The sequence below is a fragment of the Hyperoodon ampullatus genome (assembly GCF_949752795.1).
Source record: "Hyperoodon ampullatus genome assembly, chromosome: 10".
NCBI classification, from domain to species: Eukaryota; Metazoa; Chordata; class Mammalia; order Artiodactyla; family Ziphiidae; genus Hyperoodon; species Hyperoodon ampullatus.
Genome location: NC_136923.1, coordinates 48,230,240 through 48,254,004, shown reverse-complemented (window position 1 = coordinate 48,254,004; position 23,765 = coordinate 48,230,240). Strand labels below are relative to the sequence as shown.

The window sequence follows — 23,765 nt, the reverse complement described above, 5'->3', positions numbered from 1 at the left end:
GCTGAAGGGGTGGTTCCTAGTTGCCTAGCACCTGGCCCCGGGATGATAAAGGCAGAGGAATATTGTCTCCTGGGGTGTATGGGCCAGTAGAGGTGGTGAGGCTCTGGACTGGTTAGTTTGCATATCAAAGACATGCCTCTGGCTGGGACATTTGCTACCTCTAAGAATTGGCTAGCCCTAGGAAGGGCAGTCTCCCCAGCCAGAATGGTTTTCTTGGGGGGGATGTCAAACATCATAGCATACAGAAAATTAAAAAAATATTTAAGTACAATCAGTCCCCTGAAATTTTGGCATCATGTTAACGAAAGTTTGGGGTGATGATAATGGAGATGTTTAGAGAGTAGGGCAAAGTTGCCCTAAACAGCATAGAAAAGATTTTATTACGAGAGTAGAATAGAGGAACATTCTATTCTAGAATGTAGAATTATAAGGAATTATAATGTCGAATTATAAGGAATCTCTGCAGGCCAGCCCATAACTAAGTTTCCCATTTTTATGGCATTAGCCAAGAAAAATAGATTTGAAATTTTGGGAGTCTAATATCCTCAAGGTTAAGAAAAACAACCAATCACAAACAAGTCACTGGGTTTTCCCAAATAAATTCAACCACTTCAGCTATAGCCAATCAAGCAATTTCCTTGCTTTTCTTCCTTGTCCTCTCTATAAAAAACCTTGCATCTAGCTCCTGTTGGTGGAGTGGTCCTAATTACTTCCAGGTCGGTGCTGATTTGAATTGATGTTTGCTCAAATAAACTCTTAAAAATTTTAATGTCTCAATTTATCTTTTAACAGTACCAACTGTTGGTGATGTTAAAGGGACATAGAAATTGTCATGACTCCGAGTGGAAATAGGCTGAGTTTTTTTGTTTGTTTGTTCTGTTTTGTTTTTGTTTTCTGGCCGCACCTTGTGGCTTGTGGGATCTTAGTTCAATGACCAGGGATTGAACCCGGGCCCTCGGCAGTGAAAGTGTGGAGTCCTAACCACTGGACCGCCAGGGAAGTCCCAAGGCTGAGTATTTTAGTGAGAAATCTTGTATTGCTTGGAGAACAGCGCGAACACTCAATTTGGAATGTAAAGATAAAACTCAGAATTGGTCCCTTCCATCCAGGAGCTCTCAAGCCATCAAGGGGCATAAGATCTATAAAAACATAAATATGGCATAGGCTGAATGTAAGAAGTATCACAAGAGAAAAAACCTGGCTTAGATTTAGAGAATGTTCGTTTATTTCTTCAACAAGTGTTTACTGAGCATCTGCTATGTACCAAGTGCTATTCTAAGTATTTGCTGTGTGGCTGAAGCACGGACTCTAGTTTGTCAGCTCCATTTTAGGCCTGCAATCCCCTTTCTGCATGACGGAGCTTTAGCCTACTCACAAGAAATGCGCCCAAGCTAGATATGTTCCCTATCAATTTTTTTTTTCTTTTTTCTTTTTTTTTTTTTTTTTAAATTTATTTGGTTGCACCAGTCTTAGTTGCAGCACGTGAGCCCCTTAGTTGTGGCAGGCGGGCTCCTCAGTTGCCGCTCAGCAGCTCCTTTTTTGTCGCACGCGGGCTCCTTAGTTGTGGCATGCATGTGGGATCTAGTTCCCTGACCAGGGATGGAACCCGGGCCCCCTGCATTGGGAACATGGAGTTTTATCCACTGTGCCACCAGGGAAGTCCCTCCCTATCAGTTCTTACCTTTGCCTTCCTCTGATCCTAGAACTGGAATAATGCCTTTTGCTGATACAGATGGTTAATGATCCCTGAGGAATAATGGTCATGAGTCCCCCAGGGGGAGGAGAAACCTTCAGTTCCGGTTGATATGAATGTGCTTCTTCATTAGTGGTCAGATTCTATCTTTGGCTTTGGCTCAATGTTTTACCAAGGCTCTTGCCCCAGAATCATACTCCTGCCCCTTCCTTGAATAGAAACCAATTATCTCAGTTTAAGAAGGAAGCTGCAAAGAGAAAAAAAACACGGACTTCTTAGAACCACCTAGGCCCAAGATGGCGGAAGATTTGACTTCCAGTAGATCTTGAGCCTCATTATACACTCATTGTAATACATTAGGATGCTAAAAGACACACCCACCAGCACCGTGACAGTTGACAATTGCCATGACAACAACCGGAAAAACCCATTCAAGGACTGAAAAGGCGTGTTGCATCAGTTCTGCATCCAAACCACACCCCTGTTCTTAGATAAGTCATAAATATTTCTCCCACTCTTTCTAATTCCCTACCTTTAACCTCCACCCTCCTATGTATTTGGCGTCTCTGCCCGAACTGGGTTGAGAAGTTGATTTGTGAACTAGGTTTCTGATTCTCCATTCTTTGGACATTGAATAAAGCTTGTGCTGTTCCGGTCTCAGCATCGGTTTCATAATTGGCTGCGTGAATCTAATCGGGAAAAGAACCTCCCTGGCTGAGACAAAAGGTCGCGGGTCCAGTCAACCAATTTGGTAATACTTTGAATCCCCCTGTACCTCTTTCAGCGGCGCTGAGTACAGCTGCTAATGCCTCTGCATGGTCATCTGCCTGATCCTTCCTGTATGCAAATTACCTACAACATACTTCATAATTGCACTTTATGGAGTTGCCTGCTTCATTTCTTTGGTCTCAAAGTTCCTTCTCAGTTCAGAGGTTATTGTGGAGCTTAACAATAGAACAGCCATCTTAGTCTGGGGAGGTCATTTCAAGATAAGACAATTGCACCCTCCCCCAATGGAAAATTACCAGCAGTCACAAGCAGTTGGCGGTCCTGGAAGAGTGAACAACGACACACCCAGCCCTAACCACCACATGGGTGGAACATTAATCCCAGGGTGACCAGAAGGGATGACAAAAGAAGTCCAGTTTCTCTCCCCCGGGGGCAGACCTCCTCTTGGTCTCACCCGCTGCACCCTTGCAGTGTACTCAGTAAATCTCGCTTTCTACCCTTGCTTCTGACTCGGTAAATTCTTTTACAGCTCGAGTTGCTGGCCCCATCACTTCACCCTGCGGCGGTTATCATTCCATACCCCTGCCATCCAACACTTGGAATACAGCAATAAACAAAAACAGATTCCATAGTCTTTCTTCCCCATGTCTATGGCCTGACACAAAGATAGACAGATCCCTTACCCATTACCAATAGAGTTTCAACTCCCCATGAGAGCCTTCCTGATGCTGTCTCTACCCCTGCATCCAGAGGCATACCATAATCTTTTTGGAGGAAGATAGGGGAGGGTTTAGAGGGGTAAGGGATGGGGGAAGTATGTGTGTGAATTCCTGGTAAGGGAAGGGGGGCTGAATTCCATTTTAAATCCTTTTTAGTACTACTTAAAGTATCAGTATTTCTTTGATATGTTAGAAAGTAGTTAAAAAATTCACTTACAAACATCACTTTGTAAAAGAGAACACATTTTTTGATTTCCTGTTTTTTCCCCCACAAAGAGGGGCTCAGGGTTTGTGACCAGAAGGAGTGAAAATCCCACCAGGACAATTTTCTTTCTGTCACTTGGCTACAGCTGATTCTCAGTTGTACATTCTGACCTTTCTTCGGCCACAGTCCAGACCCCCATCCTCTCTCACCATACCCAAACTTATCTCTTCACATTTCAAAATAGGAGGTAAAGGAAATTCCCTGGCAGTCCAGTGGTTAGGACTCCCAGCTTCCACTGTTGCGAGCTTGGGTTCGATCCCTGGTCAGGGAATTAAGAACCCCACAAGTCTCGTGGTGCAGCCAAAAATAAACAAAATAGAAGGTAAAAATTAAGGGGGACCTTTCCCCCTTCTTTTTCAAAGTCAGAAAGCTGATGCATTTTAAATTTGAAAACACGCAGATGAACAAAACCCTTCAGCCTGTGGCTTTTGCACACTGCAGGGAATCAGGGTAAAAGGAAGGATCCTGCACTCCCAGGTTGTCAACTTTGGCTACCTGTTGGGATCACCTGGGGAGTTAAAGAAGTAGGAACGCTTGGGCCCCACCCACAAAGCTCTGCGCTTAATTGATGTGTAATATAAACGCTTTAAGAGCTCTCCAGGGGATTATACTGTGCAGCAGAATTAAGAGCCCGTGATTTACATTCACAGTTCTTTGCTACTCAAAGCCTGGTACAGGAACACAACACGCTCACACCTGTGAGTTTGTCAGACATAGTCTTTGCCCCCTCGCACACCTCCCAAATTAGAATCTGCAGTTTAACCAGTTAAGCCTGTTTAACCGCAAGTGATTTGCATTCCTATGCACATTAAAGTTGGAGAAGCTCTGCCCAGGGCTCCTGCCAAGCAAACTGGCCCAATGTGGAAGGAGGTAAAGCACTCAGGAAACAGAGCTCCAAGAATAGGCCCCCAACCGGAGGACGGAAGAGATCTCCTTGCTACAGGCTCTGTGTTGTGGCTCTCAGAGAAATCAGGTAGTGGCCGAGGTGGATTGAGCCTCAGGGAGCTGGGCAGGACTTCAAAACAGAGCTGCTCTCTGAGCAGAGCAAACAGAGCAAAAAGACTGCTTCTGCAGCGGTGCAAACGCTGGAGGGCCCAATCTCCTGGATCTGTTTGACCACACCAGTCTGGGTGCTGTCCATGTTAGCTGCGGTCCCGTTGCATAAGCACACCCCAAACACAGAACCTGCTCGAGTTCCTCTGTGATGGGAACACCGTGTTCTCAAACAGACAAAACAAACAACTCTTTCCTTTGAGCGGTTATGAATTTTCATTTCCTACCCCCCACCCCCTTCAGCCCCACCCCTATGGAGACAAGTTATCTGGAACATTATTTGTCGAACAATAATTAGTACCAAGGCTGCAAAGAACTGTTGACTTATAGAAAGACACAAAGTTAGTGTTTGAGTTTTATCTGGGGTCTTGCTGAGGACTAAAGCCTAGGAGAGAGCCACTCAGCTCTGATGAACTGCTCTGAAGAGGTAGGGGAGAAGCCAGTTTATCTATGGCTAGGAAATAAGTGTAGTCAAGCATACATCTTGGTACAGAATTTCATATGCGTGCATCAAAAGAAAAAGATACTGCAAATCATAAAGAACAAACGTCTCAAGTTAATAGTTTTAGTGCTTTTCTATGTATGGGAAGTTTCAGAAATCCAGGGCCATTAAAATTTTTCCTGAGATATACATCTAACTATCTATGGGCCTGCTTGTTCATGTGTATCCAAAGCACAAGGTGCCTCATCCTGTTTTTTTCTTTAAATTCCTCCTGGAGTGCAACTGTCAGGCCAGCAACTGCAGTGGGTTATGACTTAACCCTTGCAGAATTGGGTGGTGAGCAACACTCTTTGGCTTAGCGATCCTAATTATTCTGTGTCCATAGAACAAAGAACTTTATTTGGGGTCTTGGGAATTGCAAATTGGGAGACACAGATTTGGGTAAAACCGAAAGAGTGTTCTGAAGAAGAGGAAGAATCAGGGGCTTATAAAGGCAAAAGCCACAAGATTGTTAAAGTTGTCTTGCAAGAATTATGGTTGGCTCTAATGCAAAAAGGAAATATTTGCCCTTAAGGAATAGGCTGTCATGAGTTATTTAGGGTAAGGGTCTGTTAAGTATCTTAAGTTTCTGGAACATTGTGCCTTTATTAAGTCAATAAGTGGTCAAAAGTTCAGATTCCATCCTGGCTGAGATGTGTATAAGTCCCACTTCCTCAGTTACCTCCTGGCTCCATTTGAGTGAGCTCTCTTAGCAATACTGACTCCATTTTTATTTTCCTTTCACATAGTTCAAAAGGAAATTCATGGACACATTAGGCATAGACGAGCAGTCCCCATTTTCCTTTTTGGGTATTTTGGATATTTTCCAGTTGCACCTCCCCCTGCCCCCCTATATTAACTCTTGGTTCTTCTCAACCCTGCCTTAAGACTTGGAAAGCTGACCTCTTGGACTGCCCTCCAGCTTCCAGTTGGGTTGGACCAGTGGCAGGCCCTGGCAGAAGGTCAGAGGGAGAGTCAGGTTCAGGTACTTATTCCCCCAGCTCACTTTGTATTGGACCATGGGTTGAGTATGTCCCTAAACTGAAGGCCACAGCTTCTGTCAGGTAGCCTGCTCCTACAGGTGGTAATAGCTTCCTATTAAAAAATGAAATTCAACGGAGCAAATTTTAAAGATCTTGTTGGCCTTATTCAGCAATTCATGAATCAGGCAGCATCCAACCTAGCATATAGAAAGGAGCTCTGAGGAGCTTTGCAAAATGAAATACTTTTATAGGCAGAAGGGAGCAGGAACAACGAAGTTATACAAGGCAAAAAAGCGGGTTGGTTATAAGGTTACTTTCCTTTACAAGGGAATGGCAGGGGTCTATCAGGCAGATTACCTAACTAGTGCTGATCAGGAAATTCCTGATGGACTGGGGCTGGTTTAAAATTCCACTTTTGGAGGAGCCAAAACTTTTTAAAATTTTTTATTTATTTATTTTGTCTGCAGCAGGTGTTAGTTGCGGTATGCGGGCTCTTCATTGCAGCATGTGGGCTCTTCGTTGCGGCATGCATGTGGGATCTAGTTTCCCAATCAGGGATCGAACCTGGGCCCCCTGCGTTGGGAGCATGGAGTCTTACCCACTGGAGCACCAGGAAATTCCCCCAAAAGTTTTAGTTAAGTTTTATTTTGGTGGCTTGGCCCTTAGCATGAGCTACTCCATTTTGGGCCTGTTGCTTTGTTTTTACCATTTCAAATATTGTTAGCCTTGGCGTTTTGTGCCACCTCATGGCCCATTTCCTTAACAGTTACAATTTTATATGTCACCCCTTGAACTCTCCTCAGTTATTCAGTTTTCATGTGCCGTTGGTTTCTCTTCCATCTCATCAATAGCTCTCTGGTGCCAGGATCCATTCTCTCTTTCCATCCTTGGTGGCTGGGGCATTGACAAAGAACCTGGGGTGATTCAGACGACTGGAACAGAGCCTCAGTGCACGGATGAGCATCCCTCCTACTGAAACATCAGTTGGCAACATGCTGGGGCCTGGCAGTAGGATGCATGTACCAGAGGGCAACCAGGACAGCCACCTGGCCCCTTGACACAGCAGCTTGCACGTGTCCTCCAATGGCAGCAGGTGGTCTTTATGGCATTGGCTCCACACCCTCCAGGTTCTCTGATGCTGTCGATAGAAGACATTTGCTCCTACAGGGATTGGGCAGTTTCCTGATGTGACTTCAGCCCTTCTTCAAGCAGCCTCTCTGCCCGCAAACTTACCCCTCCAGAATTCCACATACTGGCAGATAGCACCATTGTTCACCCACTAGGTAAGCCCTGTTAGAACTCACCTATAGGAGTTTTAAAGATGAGACAACAGGCCCAAAATGGAGTAGCTCATGCTAAGCCCCATGTGACCCAAATCAAACTTAATTTAAAGTTTTGGCCCTGCCAGAAATGGAATTTTAAACCAGTCCCAGTCCTTCAGGAATTTCCTGATCAGCACTAGATAGGTAATCTGCCTGATAGACCCCTGCCATTCCCTTGTAAAGGAGGGTAACCTTGCAATGACCAATATCCTTTTTGTCTAGTATAACTTCCTTTTTCCTGCTCTCTTTTGCCTATGAAATCTCTTGCATTGCATAGCTCTTTGGAACTCATGTCTATCTCCTAAATTGTGTGCTGTCTGATTCATGAGTTGCTGAATTAAGGCCAATAAGATCTTTATTTATTTTTTTAATTTTTAAAATATTTTTTTGGCTGTGTTGGGTATTCGTTGCTACAATCGAGCTTTCTCTAGTTGCGGTGAGTGAGGGCTACTCTTCGTTGCGGTGCACGGGTGTCTCATTGTGGTGGCTTCTCTTGTTGCAGAGCACGGGCTCTAGGTGCACGGGCTTTGGTAGTTGTGGTGCACAGGCTCAGTAGTTGTGGCTCGCAGGCTCTAGAGGGCAGGCTCAGTAATTGTGGTGCACGGGCTCAGTTGCTCCACAGCATGTGGGATCTTCCCAGACCAGGGATCGAACCCGTGTCCCCTGCACTGGCAGGCAGATTCTTAACCACTATGCCACCAGGGAAGTCCCAAGGCCAATTAAATTAATTTACTTAATTGAATTTTGTTCTTTAACAGTTTTGGTGATGACAGTGGGATCCAAGGGAGTCTACTAACATCCTCAAGGACAATGCGAAACACAGGCACTGGCACCTGCTGAACCCTTTTGTTCTCTTTCTCGCTGCTTCTGAAAGCCATGAGTAAGTTTCTCTTGGATCTGAGCTCTGCTCCCTTTGCATCTGAGCTTGCTGCTCTCTTTGGTTTTCCAGTCCAGGGTTAACAGGGCAGTCTGGACTGACAGGAGGCTCTAACAGAGCACCAGTCCCTAGCTCCTGGTCAGTCCACTCCACGATACCATTTCTTTGGTTACTGCTGACATCCACAGGTCTATTTCCTCCTCAGTTATTATTGGTTTCTGCTGATATACACATAAGGTAAAAGCATGATTGATCTATTGTTAATGGGAATCTTGGAAGGCAAAGTTGCAAAAGATGGGTTCAGGTTGAGCACCTAAAAGCTGTTTGAGCTCACCATCTAATCTAAGACACCCATTCTAGGATAAATTGGTTAGGGAATGGGTTAGATCAGTACTAGGTCACCTGCCAACCTCCAGAAAATTTTTGTGCAATGAGATGTCCTGTAAAACATAAAACATCACAGAATCTCTAACCCAGTGGTACATTCCTGTTAGGGATGAATTTGGTTCCAAGAGACCAAAGGCTTCACTGAAGAAATAGGGCCCTCAAGTTCCAAAGAACTGAGTGTTCTATCTTCTGGCACACCTGCTTATTTTACGTCTAAGAACTATGGTCCTGGAAGCTATAGATACATACAAAAATGTCAAAATCTTACTAAAGACAACCTAGATTTACAATGACCATTATGGGGAACATTCCAGTTAGACAAGGCCATTCATTCAAAAAGTACAATTGTAATCGAGCGTTCCCAAATCAAACCAACAGAATGGGATACCTATTATTTTAACTGATATGCAGAAGCCTCCAAAAGGCTTCAAGATTCCAAAATTGCTTCATTGAAAGATTCATTGCAAAAGGCTAATGAAGGGACTTCCCTGGAGGTCCAGTGGTTAAGATTCTAAGCTGCCAATGCAGAGGACATGGGTTCGATCCCTGGTCAGGGAACTAAGATCTCACATACCACAGGGCCAAAAATTTTTTTTAATAAAAGCACTAATGAAATGTTAAAGACACAAGAGTTACCCAAAACCAAAAGCTGTAAGAGTGATGTGACTCCTACCACTCCCATCTATCTTCCTTTACCTGAGTACTCCCAGTCTATTAATCCTCTATCTGAATTGCCTTTCCACTCTGAAGAGACTATTAGTTACCTTTTATTTTATTTTTATTTTTTGTTTATAGTAAACTTTATTTTCATTGATTTCATTTAACATAATTTCAAAGTAGGTCTGTACTCTAAGATAAGCAAAAGAACAGATATCCTAAATCTCATAAGGAGATCTTCTTCACACTGTTCCTCTGATCAGGACACGGGGTTTCAGGGGCCCCAGTGGTGATACCTAACATTTTATCCCTGGAGATATTACCTGTAGATACAGAAAGAACAGATAACACCAACACACAAGAATCAAACTGTATGAGGGTACTACAGGAGGAAGCTCTTGTGTTATACTTTACCCACCTCTTTAGGGTTGTAATGATAATGACTGACTTTTTTCTCTGCAAAGTTCAGTGTTGTTTTTTGTTGTTGTTGTTTGTTTTTGTTCAGTGTTGTTTTAAATAAAAAGTCAGAATATGTGAAAATGCTGTACTCATTTATCTTAATACACTAAAAATAGTGGAAGTTTAAAAATTCTTCATGATTCCAATCTGGGCCATGACTACCACGGATGGGGTTTACCCAACACACTAATTCCAAGTTTGGCGACCATCAGCAAACTGGCACCCGCAATTAAGCCTGCAGGCATAAATTTTCCAGAGTGGTAGAATCTCATTCCCATAATGCCAGCCAAGGTTCCAGATGTAATGAAGAAAACCTAAATGTTCCTTGGATCCTGAGACCCCTGATAGGCACCCAGGCCCGCTAAACCACCGAAGAGGAGCCCGGCAGCCAGAGATGGGACACTGCCTGCTTTTGCATAGCCAGTGATCCCACTTATCCCACCGGAAGCAACCAGTGCTGCGTAGCCAAAACCAATACAATATAAAGGCACTAGTGGGCTGGAGTCCTTCTGCATTGTTCTCTTTCACTCTGTCCAGACAGATTACACTAGGCCTGCACCTCCTTCCCGAAGATCTGCACTGGCCAACAAGGGCGCACATGGCTTGGAGTGGAGAGTCGCCAAAGTTAACTTCTAACTTTTTTTTTTTAATTAATTAATTTATTTTTTGGCTGCGTTGGGTCTTCGTTGCTGCACACGGGCTTTCTCTGGTTGCGCTGAGCGGGGGCTACTCTTCGTTGCGGTGCACGGGCTTCTTATTGCGGTGGCTTCTCTTGTCGCGGAAGACAGGCATTAGTGCGTGGGCTTCAGTAGTTGTGGCACTCAGGCTCAGTAGTTGTGGCTCTCGGGGGTCTAGAGCTCAGGCTCAGTAGTTACGGTGCACGGGCTTAGTTGCTCCGCAGCATGTGGGATCTTCCCGGACCAGGGCTCGGAACCCATGTCCCCTGCATTGGCAGGCGGATTCTTAACCCCTGCGCTACCAGGGAAGCCCTTAACTTTTAATGATCTCCTTTGGGTATCTTTCAGTCCTTTGTCACAGACTAAGGGCCACAGTTAAAGAATTTTTCCTAAACACAGGGAGCATCCCCAAAAGTATTTTGAAGAATTTAGAGTCCTCATCTGGGCTGTCAGATCTTCACCAGCTTGTGCACATGTAGGAAAGCCCCAGAATGGATGCAGGAGGCAGAATGGTGTAACTCCGAGAATGATACTCAAGATCCTGGATCTCCAACATGGTCCCCTTGTGGACCAGAAAAAGCTCGCAAAATAGCAGTGGATCTTTTAAAATCTCTTCTCAAGGTTTTCCCTGCCTGCAGTGGTTGCTCTATTATTCACACGTGCAAACAAAAGAAAGATGAATTTAGGGCAGACTTTAAAGCCCATCTGGAAGCTATCTTCCTACGGCATTCTGATTTCCATACAATAGATGATGCTGCCCAACCTGCTCTAACTGCCTTATTGGTAAATGTATTTTCTCCTGAGATAAGTGGATTGATTAAAAGGCAGAAAATAGATGGGAAGTCACAGGTCTGACCAAATTTTAAGATGTTTGTATATTTTGGAAATTAAGCCCTATTGGTCGCATCGTTTGCAAATACTTTCTCACAGTCCTTAGGTTGTCTTTTCCTTTTGCTTATGGTTTCCTTTGCTGTGCAAAAGCCTATAAGTTTAATTAGGTCCCATTTGTTAGCTGAGCACTTTGAAAGGATATCTCTTTTTTTTTTTTTTTTTTGGCCGCGCAGCTTGCGGGATCTTAGTTATCTGACCAGGAGTCGAACCCAGGCCCTCGGCAATGGAAACACGGAGTCCTAACCACTGGAAAGGATATCTTTTTATGTGCCCTACAATCTGTCCTTGGTATAGAAGAGGAAGAATTCCAGCCAAAAATCCCTAATTTAATCAGTTACCCTAATATCTGCGGGCTACCTCTAACACTGACATTGGGAGATTAAAAAGTGCAGAACCTATAAATATTCAGATAGACGTAACTAAACCTCTTCCCAAATTATCTCAATATCCATTAAAATCCGATGCCACACAAGGCCTCACGTTAGACCAAATCACCCAGGGGCTAACCGTTCCCTGTACCAGACCCGGTGTGTGGCTGTTAGCGTAACTGATGCCATCTTGGGCCCTTACAATTTCTACTGTTTTTCACTGACCCTACCCAGGACTGTACCGTGCAGTGAATCACTTCTCTGTCATCAAGGGCTTTTTAGTTAATAAATATCGTTTAATAATCATTAGGTCCAGGTAGCCTCTATGCTCTGTTAGTCCCCAAACAATGATGAAAACCTTCCCTGACGTATTCCCAGCACCCATGAGACTAGTTACCCGTTCATAAATCTTAAGTTACGAATGCACCTACCCCCATATCCTAGGTTAACTATAAAAAAATTGTCCCAATGGTCCTTCATTTCTATTCCCTTCTGCCTATAAAACCTCTTGCTTTGTATACTCTTCAGAGCTCCTCTCTACCTGCTAAACTGGATGCAGTCTGACTCAGGAATGTCATGGTCCCAACGCGGGTTGGGAAAGAATTTCCAGATACAAGGCAGAATGTAAAGAAGATAGAATTTATTAAAGGGAAGGGTCGCTGCCAGAAGAGCAGGCCGGCTTCCTGATAATCAGGGAGAACCGACCCGGAGCAAGGGTTACTGGTCTGTTTTTATATCCAGGGAACAAAGGAAGTTACCAGTCACCTGCTGATTGGGCAGGGTATGCATACTTCCAGTGTGCAGAGCAGGAGAACAGGGGCAAATACCTTTCCTTATATGGGTTGGGAAAGGGACAGGGCATGCTACTTGGGAGGGATCAGGGATATTGTAATGGTTGCTACGTGACAGAGTGATAAGAGTCCGGTAACTCCCTGTACCTCGATGTTGGCCCTTTGAGTTTATCTTGTCCCTTGTCCTTGGAGCACCACAATGAATTGCTAATTAAAGCCAAAAGAGCTTTAAAATTTACTCAGTTGAATTTTGTTAACGGGAGAAAACAGCTGAAAGCTGTGGTAAGGAAAAATTTTGTGTGCCTGTGGACTGGGAATGAGCAAGTATCCCTGGTTGTGGTGGTGATGGGGGAAGGGACTGTCCTGAACGGAGCCTTCCTTAGGATTTGGTTCCCCTCCTTGAACGGGGCCCCAGAGGGTAATGAGTGGCCCCCTTTACAGCTCCTCCTGGCCAGTCTGGTCATCTAGATCTTGCTGGTCCCTGATTTGACCCCTGGCTTTGATCCCGTTCTTCCCTGGGGGAAGGGAGCCCGGGAGGGAGCCCTGGAGGGATGCCCTGCACACACATGAGGAGGGGTGTAGGAAAACAGGATAAGACGGATGGAGCTCTGGGGTACCAAAAGAAGGCAGGCGCCCAGTGGGTTAGGTGGGGTGTGTGGGGACCACCTCCTGGGCTGGGCTCAGAGGTCGTCCAGCAGGGCACTTGGTCCCGGGAGAAGCCGAGACGTTGGCCCTCCCAGCTTCCTAGAGAGGCCGAGAGGCCCGGGGCGGTGACGCGCTTGCGCGATACGGGCCAGCGGAGAGCCGGGCGCGGGGCTACTGGCGCGGCCTGGGTAGTGTGGTCAGGGGACCTAGGGGCTCGCGGCCGCGGGAGTCGGTGAGTGGGACGGCGGGGCGGCGTCGGGGGGAGCGGGGCGACGTGGGTTGTCGTGGGGGCGCGGGGTTCCCGGCGGGCGGCGGGTGAGGCTCGGCCTGGAGGCTGCGCCCGGGCTGGGGTCTGGCCTGGGAGCCCAGCCGCCGCGGTGAGGGCGTATCTGCCTGCGCTTCGCTGCCCGGGGCGTGAATTTGGAGTAATGGTTTCTGTGTTTTATCACTTCTCCCAATTATGCAAACAAAGCGTATTCATTACATGTAATTAGATGACGCGGGTGAGCGTTAAAAAAGTGAAAGTACCCGCAATCCGTTGTTTTCGTTCGGAGGCTTCCTGACCTTTTAAAATTTGTGCACGATTATGCAAACTCTTATACATGTACAAATATATTTTTTTAAGTACTGGGATTATTTTACTGGTTTTTAAAGATATATAATCCATATATTTTATTTTTAATTAAATTGAGGTGTAATCCACATAGAACAACATAGTGGTTTTAGGTGTACAACATGATTCCGTATTTGTATACTGTTGCTTTTAAAAAGCTTTTTTTAGGGCCTCCCTGGTGGCGCAGTGGTTGAGAGTCCGCCTGCCGATGCAGGGGATACGGGTTCGTGTCCCGGTCTGGGAGGATCCCATATGCCGCGGAGCGGCTGGGCCCGTGAGCCATGGCTGCTGAGCCTGCGCATCCGGAGCCTGTGCTCCGCAACGGGAGAGGCCACAACAGTGAGAGGCCCGCATACCACAAAAAAAAAAAAAAAAAAAAAGCTTTTTTTAGTATTATTGTGAAAAAATGCACATAACATTTACCACACGATACATAAAAATTGATCATTTAATCCATTTTAAAGTGTATAATTCAGTGGCATTACGTACATTCATATTATTGCTTTTTGAAAATTATATCGTCTTCAACTGTGGAATGCATTTGTTCATATATTGGTTAAAATTAGGGCCAGCAATGTGACACCACTGGGACATATTTTTGCAAGTATAATTAAAAAAAAACATTTTGTTTGCAGTTTATTTTCCATAGTACACATTACATGAAGCTGTAAATGCTCAACAAGTGATGTGTATTAGGTTGATTGTTTGTTTTCAGAATGAAAGAGTACTATATAAAATACAGTTTTTAAACACAAGGTAAAGCTGTAACCTAAAACCACTCTACTGTCTTCTCACTTACATTGGCCTAAGAAATCAGAGAATGTTCACCTTCTTAAAAGTGTGGCGCAGTGGTTGAGAGTCCGCCTGCCGATGCAGGGGACACAGGTTCGTGCCCCGGTCCGGGAAGATCCCACATGCCACGGAGCGGCTGGGCCCGTGAGCCATGGCCGCTGAGCCTGCATGTCCGGAGTCTGTGCTCCGCAACAGGAGAGGCCACAAGAGTGAGAGGCCCTCGTACCACAAGAACAAAAAAACCCTTTTTATTTTGAATAATTGCAGACACACAGAGCGTGTCAGAACTTTACAGAGTTCCCTTATATCTTTACCTGGTTTACCTAAAGGTAATGTCTTGCATAACTACAGTACAGTCATCAAACTTAAGAAATTTGCAGGGGTCCAGTACTATTAATTAAACTGCTGACTTATCCAGAGTTCATCACTGTCTCGCTAATGTTCTTTTTCTGTTCCAGGAGCCAGTCTACAATCCCTCATTCCATTTAGTTGTCATGTCTTCTAGTCTCCTTTAGTCTGTGACAGTTCCTCAGTTTTACTTGTTTTTCATGATTTTGACACTTTTGAAGTATTTGTAATTTTAGAGTGACCCTCTCGATTTGGTTTTGTCAGATGTTCTCCTGCTTAGATTGAGGATGATATCGATATGTCTTCTTGCTGGTATACTACTCTTTTTGTTTTTGGTTGTGTGGGGTCTTAGTTGCGGCTCGTGGGCTCCTTAGTTGTGGCAGGCGGGCTCCTTAGTTGCAGCTCGCCAGCTCCTTAGTTGTGGCATGCGAACTCTTAGTTGTGGCATGAATGTGGGATCTAGTTCCCTGACCAGGGATCGAACCCCAGCCCCCTGCATTGGGAGCGCAGAGTTTTTTCCACTGCGCCACCAGGGCAGTCACTAAATTATTCTAACTTTGGCCATTGGGAACTCTTTCAAGTTGGCTCCTGTTTCCCCTTACATGCTCCCTTCCTTTTTTGTGTCTTTTTCTGATTTTCAGGCACCACAAGCTACTCATCTTGTATTTTCACCTCCCCCAGCCCTGGAATCAACCATTTCTGCAAGGATTCCTGGTTTCGTTTATTGTAGAATGGTATTGAGAAACCAAATTTTGGGCACTAGGTTGAGCTCATTTCTTAATTGGCAAATTGGTATAAATATTATTTTAACATTTTAAATGTGTACTAGAAGCAATCTTTCTTTAGTGGCAATTGTCTTAGACACTTGTTTGTTTATTATTAGTGTATAAAATAAACCTTATGTACCCTCTCACTGGCAGGAAAAAGATGAGAACAAGAGATTACTTAATGGGGATTTTAAAAAGAATCAAAATTACATTGCATATTGCTTTGCAATGTTGTGTTGCTTTCTGCTGTGTAACAGGGTGAATCAGCTATATGTATACATGTGTCCCCATATCCCCTCCCTCTTGCATGAGCAAATATTTATTGATTACCTGTTGTGTGTCCGGTAATGGGGACCTATTGTAATAAATATGGCAGCTCAGATTCCTAATCTTATGAAGTTTACACTGTAGTTGGGGAAAAAGGGAACAATAGGCACATCATTGAAATTTCTGAATATATTATCTAAAAGGTATGTAACCTAAAAGGTATGTAAGAAAGAAAACAGAAATTCATAAATTCATAGAACACCAATGACTTAGATATAATTTAAAAATAATCCTTCTTTGACACATCTGTTGACATAGCATTTCTTAAAGATGTGTCATACTGAAAAATGGGGAATACTATAGTGCCATTCTATTGGCAGGTACTCTTGGAGATTCCCAATTAATATATTACCAGGCTCTGAAAAGTTCTGAAAGTAAGATATCTGTTCCATTTTCTTTAAGCCTTCCAAAGCTTGTATTTTTTTTTTTTTTTTTACAAATGCAGCTCTGTAGTTTTTACCAGATCATATAAAAATGTATTTGAAATACTATCATAAAGAACAGTATAAAGAAGCAAATATAAATCATCTGAAGTCACAACATCCTGAGATAACCACATAAACATTTTGCTGCTGCCATTCCTTTCTTTCATCTCTCCACATCTGTATAACGACACAGTCAAATGTGTATTTAGAGATTGTTCTAAAATACTGTCCTTATTGTATATGCACTTTTCTCTTTTTTCCTTTTCTCTCACCTCTCCATCCTCCATCCTGAAAATCACTATTAAGGATCTGGCTGTTACTTTATTCCATATTCATATTATCATTTACAGATTTTTGTGTAAGAAGATGTTAAATGGGATTGGTCCTGTACTCGGAGTGGGTTGAAACCCTAAACAGAAATGATGAATGTTAAGTGTCAAAACATTCTAACCATTTTTAGAGAGACACATTTTCACATGACTTATTAAAAGGTAAACAAAATTGGGCCTGTGAATCTTAGTCACCCCCCAACTTGAGCCTATGTGTGAATATTTATTTATATGAAGAGTGTTGGTTGGCCTGAGGGTGAGCCAGCATTTCCTCTTCCTAATATAGCAGGGGATGCTATCTTCCCAGGTGCCAACCCAAGTGCAAGAGTAGGGAGTGAGGAAGGCAGTAATAAAGTCCTTTGAGAAGATTAAAGGAGGCTTGCATAAGAAGACTCTGCCGTGTTATTTTCTGACTGGATGCTTGTTGACCTAAGGAAACTAACTCATCAGCCCAGCCAGCACCACATCCACTTCTATTACAAAAGAATTCTGAGAATATGATATAGTCCTACAAGAGTTTGGGGAATACGCCATAAAATCAGAGGCTGCTAGAATTCCCCTGACATCAGAATAAGAAGAGAAGATTGTGTTGGGAGTAAAGTACACTTCCACAGATGTGGGGCAAGAGGGTAAGTTTTCCATAAGTCAAGTGATACCATAGATGTAAGTAGGCTGAAGCTGCCTTAAAAGAATCCCCTTTCAGGGTACCTGGCAGAAGGAAACGACCCCAAATATAAATCCTTTGAAAAGGAGGTAAGAGAAAAATTTAAAAGGATAAACCAAAAGTGCATCACTCAAATTAGGAAAAGGTGGACTATAAAAGGCCACTGCACCAAGGTGCCTGGGGTGGGGGTGCCAACGAAGAATCTACAAATGCATTCTCAAGAGGAGCTAGCAGCAGTTGGATGTCTGCCATAACAGACAGCATATAAGAGCCAAGAAAGAACTCCAGACAGCATCAGATTTTGCCTGGTTGCCTCTCGTTTCTTTTCCCTGCTCTGACACTGGAAGAATCAGAAGCAGCAAGAAAGTGAGGAAGGCAAGCAGAACAAGATAGAAAAACAGTGAAAGAATAGATGATACTACATCACTACTCACCCCGTCCCTTCTCATCTTCCTCACTGCCGCTTTGCAGAAGCAAGAATCCAGCCTGAGCTAGGGGTAAGGGAGAAGATTTGAACTAGTTGAGAGATTGAAGTTTTGGTATTAAGTTAGACTGGGTTTTTTATTATCTTTTTAAAGAAATATTTATTTATTTATTTGGCCGCCTCAGGTCTTAGTTGCAGCACACAGGATCTTTGTTGCCGCACCTTTTTAGTTGCAGAATGCAGGATCTTTAGTTGCGGCATGCGGGATCTAGTTCCCTGACCAGGGATCGATCTTGGGCCCCTTGCGTTGGGAGTGCAGAGTCTTAGCTACTGGCCCGTCAGGGAAGTCCCGGTTTTTTATTATCTTAAAAAATGGGTGGAACTACCAAGAGATCTGAGATCAAGATTAATTCAGGGACAAGGAATATCCCAGAAAGTCTGTTTGGTCATCCGTGGAGAAAAGTAAGTTATTTCTTTTTTGCATTCCCTTGTGACTATCACATTTAATAAATAATATATAGATATAGATAGATAAATATAGATATCTTGTATATATGTATCATGTGTGTATCACTATTTAATATATAAAATGCAAAAAAAAAATTACATTGCATATAAGATGATAGAGCAAAATGACAGAAAGAAGAAAATGTCCCTGAAAAATGCCCATATGCTTGCTTGGGATTTCCCCTGTTCTTTTTTTTTTTTTTTTTTTTTTTTAATAAATTAATTTATTTACTTTGGCTGCCTTGAGTCTTCGTTGCTTCCCGCAGGCTTTCTCTAGTTGTGGTGGGCAGGGGCTACTCTTCATTGCGGTGGGCGGGCCTCTCATCTCACTGGCGTCTCGTTGTGGAGCACGGGCTCTAGGCGCGTGGGCTCAGTAGTTGTGGCTCGCAGGCTCTAGAGCACAGGCTCAGTAGTTGTAGCACACAGGCCTAGTTGCTCCGCAGCATGTGGGATCTTCCCAGACTAGGGCTCGAACCCGTGTCTCCTGCATTGGCAGGCGGATTCTTAACCACTGTGCCACCAGGGAAGTCCCCCCCTGTTCTTTTGAAAGCCATTTTCATTTGGGAATGAAACTGGGCGGAGGGATGAAGCTCTGGGTGAGAAGAGGCCTGTTCCATCTCAGGTTGCTCCCCAGGCCTGGGGGCTCCCATTTGTGGTATAATCTTAACAAATTGATGAATGAAGCTTTTCTTCTGTCCTCAGAAGCTAGTTGGGACCTGGAAGGAACCCTGAGGCATTAGGATACCTGAATTTAATTGGGCAGTTTCAGCTCACTGGCTCCATCTCTTTACTATGCTGTGGGGCTTTCATTCAGACTTCAAAAGGCCCAAGAGGTCATTAACTTTTTTTTTTTAAAGGAATGGTTTTCTTTTTTTAATTGTTTTTGGCTGTGTCGGGTCTTAGTTGTGACATGTGGGATCTTTGTCTCAGCATGTAGGAATTGTGGTGCACGGGCTTCTCTCTAGTTGTGGCGCTCGGGCTCCATGGCGCGTGGGCTCTCTAGTGGCAGGCTTAGTTGCCCCACGGCATGTGAGACCTTAGTTCCTTGACCAGGGATTGAACCATCGTCCCCTGCATTGGAAGGCGGATTCTTTAACACTGGACCACCGGGGAAGTCCCAGGAAGTCACTAACTTTTATCCATGTTCATAGTTGCAGGGGCTGGGCTCAGAGGGCTGGAATCTTTTGCCATATACACAGGCAGTTGCCCTCATTTTTCTGTTGGTCTTGTCTTCTCATCACCTCTTTACAAGTACTTCACTGACCTCTTCGGACATTTCTGCAGCAGCTGCTTCAGAACAGGTCAGCTTGGAGGCTTATGTTTGGTCAGCTTGGAGGCTTATGTTTGGTGCTGACTTCCCTGTGGGTCTCAATTTCCTGAGACAGGTCAGTGCCATTTACATTTCCCTCTGGGTGCGTTTCTTCAAAATATTTCTCTCTGGTCTCCAGTTGATTCTGTTGAGTCTCACTCCCGGATTTCTCTGCACCTGAGTGTCCTTCTCTTCCCCAGTCTGTTCTGCAAGTTTGGCTGGGAAAGTCTCTCGCCTCTTTCTCTGATTCTCAGCTCCCTCCTGAGCAGCTCCCGTTGGTGCTGCTGCGGCTCAGCAAGGCTGGAGCCTGCCCCTGCCGCTCTGGAAGCACCTTTCCTCTTCAGTCTCCTCTTGTTGTGTCTTCAAGTCTCTTTTTATAGGCCTTCAGTTATGTACCTTATCACTTCTCAGTTTTCCTTTGCTTTTGTTTTCTCTGTGTATTTATTTTCCTTACCCTACCCCCTTCTTTCGCAGCAAAGCTTCATTTCTCTGCCAAAACTTCAGCAGCTTCGTCAGCACGCATGATCCCAAAGTAGTTCTTCAACTGATTCTCCATCCCCTTGTAGCAGCACTGCAGTTTCTTTTATCTGGATGATGGTGGGGATATTGAATATAGCCTCTGAACTGAGAAGAAACTTTGAGACCAAAAAGTGAAGCAGGCAACTCCATGAAGTGTAATTATGACGTTTATTGTGGGTACTTACATAGGGGCAGTACGGGTGGACAACCACCAGAGGCATTTGCAACTGAACCCTGTGCTGCCAGAAGGGGCGTGGGAGAATTTACTTATTTATTTATTTATTTAAAAAAATGTTTTCTTGTTTATTTATTTTATTTATTTATTTTTGGCTGCACTGGGTCTTCGTTGCTGTGCGCAGGCTTACTCTAGTTGCGGAGAGCCAGGGCTACTCTTCGTTGTAGTGCGCGGGCTTCTCATTGTGGTGGCTTCTCTTGTTGCAGAGCACGGGCTCTAGAGCACAGGCTCAGTAGTTGTGGCACACAGGCTTAGTTGCTCTGCAGCGTGTGGGATCTTCCTGGCCCAGGGCTCGAACCCGTGTCCCCTGTATTGGCAGGCGGATTCTTAACCACTGCACCACCAGGGAAGCCCCGGCATGGGGGAATTTAAAGGGACCAAAGCTAAAGATAGAATCTGACTACTAAGCGAGAAGCACATTCGTGCCAGTGGGAACTGGGGGTTTCTCCTCCCTTCTGAGGTCTCATGAACATTATTCCTCATGGACCATTAACCATCTGGACTAGCAAAATGCATTCTTCCAGTTTTCGTATCAGATGAAGGCAAGAGTAAGAGTTGATAGGGAACTTATCTGGCTTGGATGCATTCCTTGTGAGTAGGCTAAAGCTAGAAAGGGGACTGTGGGCCTAAGATAGAGCTGACAAAGTGAAGTCAGTGTGGTCCAGCCACATAGATGGCATGCTTTCTTCATCCCATCTCAGTTTACAGTCATCTTTTTGGACAGTCCTAGCAGTACTTGCTGAGTTCAGGAGATGTTTGTAGATGATGATGGCTTCCGGTTGAAGTTATGGTTTCTTTAAATTTTCTTAACAGTGGTGGGAGGTGGAAGGTTCCACCCTTTCAGGGGAAGATGACCATCATCTGTGACTTGGTGCACTGAGTAATGGGGCCACTTTACAACAGGTGCCAAGGTCTGCAGTCTACCTCATACTTCAGTTGGAGGATGGAGGGAATGAAAAGTGCCCATTGAACTGAGAAGATAGCTTAAGACTGAAAAAGAAGGCAGGCAGCTCCGTATAATCAATGGATCAGTTGAATTAGAGGGTAATTTACTCACATGGTGAGATCAGGTGGATGAACTAGAAGCATTTGCAGCTGCACTCGCACCACTGAGGGGCCACTGGGACAGTTTTATAGTTAACCTAGGTATGGGGGTATGTGCTTGGAAATAGGAAGTGCATTTCTTCTTTCTTTTTTTTTTTTTTTTCTGGGAAGTGCATTTCTAAGTCAAGTTTTATGAATGGGTAACTAGTCTGGTGGGCTATGGGAATGTGTCAGTGAAGGTCTTCATCGTTGTTTGGAGACTGTTAGAGCATAGAGGCCACCTGGAACTAACGATCCTAAAACAATATCTATTAACTACAAAGTGCTTGATGACAGAAAAGTGATTTTACCTCATAGTACAGTCACAGGAAGGGTCACTGGAGGGACAGGAGGAATTGAATGGGCCCATGATGGTGGCAGTTATGCTAACAGCCATACATACTTCTTTGTAGACTCTTGGTTTGATTTTGTTTTAATATGCTCTTTCTTGCTTTTTTCTTTTGCATGTTGTGGTTTTGGGCAGCATTTTACTCTCTTTTGTTCTCTACCTCAGTTGTCAATTTTTATCTTACCTTGTTCTCAATTCAGCCAGCCTTCTTTGGTTTGGTTGTTGACTCAGTGGCTAAAAAAGAACAAGGGTCAGCCGGGTTTCTTTTCCCTTTTGCAGTTGCAGCCACCATCTACATACAACTGCCTTTCAAGGACATGTAACCTATTCTGCTGAGTGCCCACCTTTTCAGTCCTGGGAGCTGATACTCAGTACCTTTTTTTTTAAATTGGCTGTACCACGTGGCATGCGGGATCTTAGTTCCTTAGTTTCCTGACCAAGGATTGAACCTGGTCAGTGAAAGCATCCAGTCCTAACCACTGGACCTCCAGGGAATTCCAGTTGCTTTGTTTTTTAAGCAGAATTATTGATCACTTTGCTGATTATAAAAATAATGTACAATTCAGGGAACATAGAAGAATAGGAATGGAAAGCCCTCTAATCCCACTTGCCAGAGAAGATTAACTGCTGAAAACACTTTGGTGGCCAAGGCTTAGGAACTTTTTTGTGCATATGCAAACTGTGCTTTATTTTTATTTTGTTTAAGACATAAGTGAGCTTATAAGTGTAATTTCTAAAACTTGCCTCTTAATTTACTTTTTTGGGGGGGAAATTGGGAAAAGACAAAAAATATAAAGAAAATAACAGGCAGGCATATTTCCAACACACAGGAGTAACCTCTTCTAACATTTTGGCATATGTGCAGTCATCATTGTACAATCTTAAAAAAAAAGAAACCTTGAACATAAATGTTGTGTTAAAAAAATCAAATCACTACAAATAAAGTCTCCCTTTAACTGTTATTTTCAACCTCTCCACTCCCACATCAGTAGGAGTTTTTGTCAATCTTTTTAGGCCATTTAAAAACCTTTCGAGTGCTTTTATGTACATCACACCTAAGAAATTTACACATAAATATGATTTTAGTTTTTTTCTCCAATTATACTTAAGTTCTTTTTAACTTAGCATACGTTTTTGATACTGTTGGGAAAAGCAGTCAGGCGCAGCTGCTTCTCTCTAGCATAACTCTGCAAGAGTAGCCCTGGCTGAGGGCTGCGTTGGGTCTTTGTTGCTGCACGCAGGCTTTTCTCTGGTTGCGGTGAGTGGGGGATACTCTTCTTTGTGGTGCGCGGGCTTCTCTTGTTGCTGAGCACGGGCCCTAGGCATGTGGGCTTCCGTAGTTGTGGCACGCAGGCCCAGTAGTTGTGGCTCGCAGGCTCTAGAGTGCAGGCTCAGTAGTTGTGACGCACGGGCTTAGTTGCTCTGCGGCATGTGGGATCTTCCCAGACCAGGGCTCGAACCCATGTCCCCTGCATTGGCAGGTGGATTGTTAACCACTGTGCCACCAGGGAAGCCCCCCTTTTTTCTTCTTAGGTGCATGTGTCAATGGCCCCCAGGCCTTCCCTTGCTTTCTGTATTTCAGACCCCATGGGTAAGGGGCCAAGGTCCTTCTACTGTATCATGAAGGGTGGTGCTGGTATCTGTTCCACCTGCATGGCTTTGGCTGTGAAGTGGATCCATTGGTCATGGGGGACCAATGGATTGCAGGGGGTTGAATCTTGTACACTCTATTTTCTTCTCTTGCTCTAAGTGAATACTGTATCACTTGAGCCTAGTGTGTGTGTTGTCTGTTCTCAGGAACTTAGAATTAAGCTCTGGTCTCTTCTGTGGGTGGCACTGATCTGCTTTTTAACCTTGGCTGCATAGCTTGACCACCCAGTGAACAGTGAAACAATTGTATTGTTTCTTAAAGGTCTAGTACAGTCTTTTAAATTGTTGTGTGGTATTTCATCCTATAAAGTGCTACACTTTTATTTAGGTGTATTGATGGGCAAGTAGGTCATTTCCAATATTGTGTTATTACAAAGTACTCTAGTGAACACCTGTGTAAATGCCTGAATACCTGTGCAAGTGTTTT

At 44.1% G+C, this 23,765-nt stretch overlaps 1 pseudogene across 1 annotated transcript; it reads right to left on the bottom strand.

Moving 5' to 3' along the window:
- Positions 1–9,759: 9,759 nt before the first annotated feature.
- Positions 9,760–10,140, bottom strand: LOC307059717 (transmembrane protein 14C-like; annotated as a pseudogene). The gene has a single exon. The product of its transcript is annotated as a transmembrane protein 14C-like (transcript).
- Positions 10,141–23,765: the final 13,625 nt, after the last annotated feature.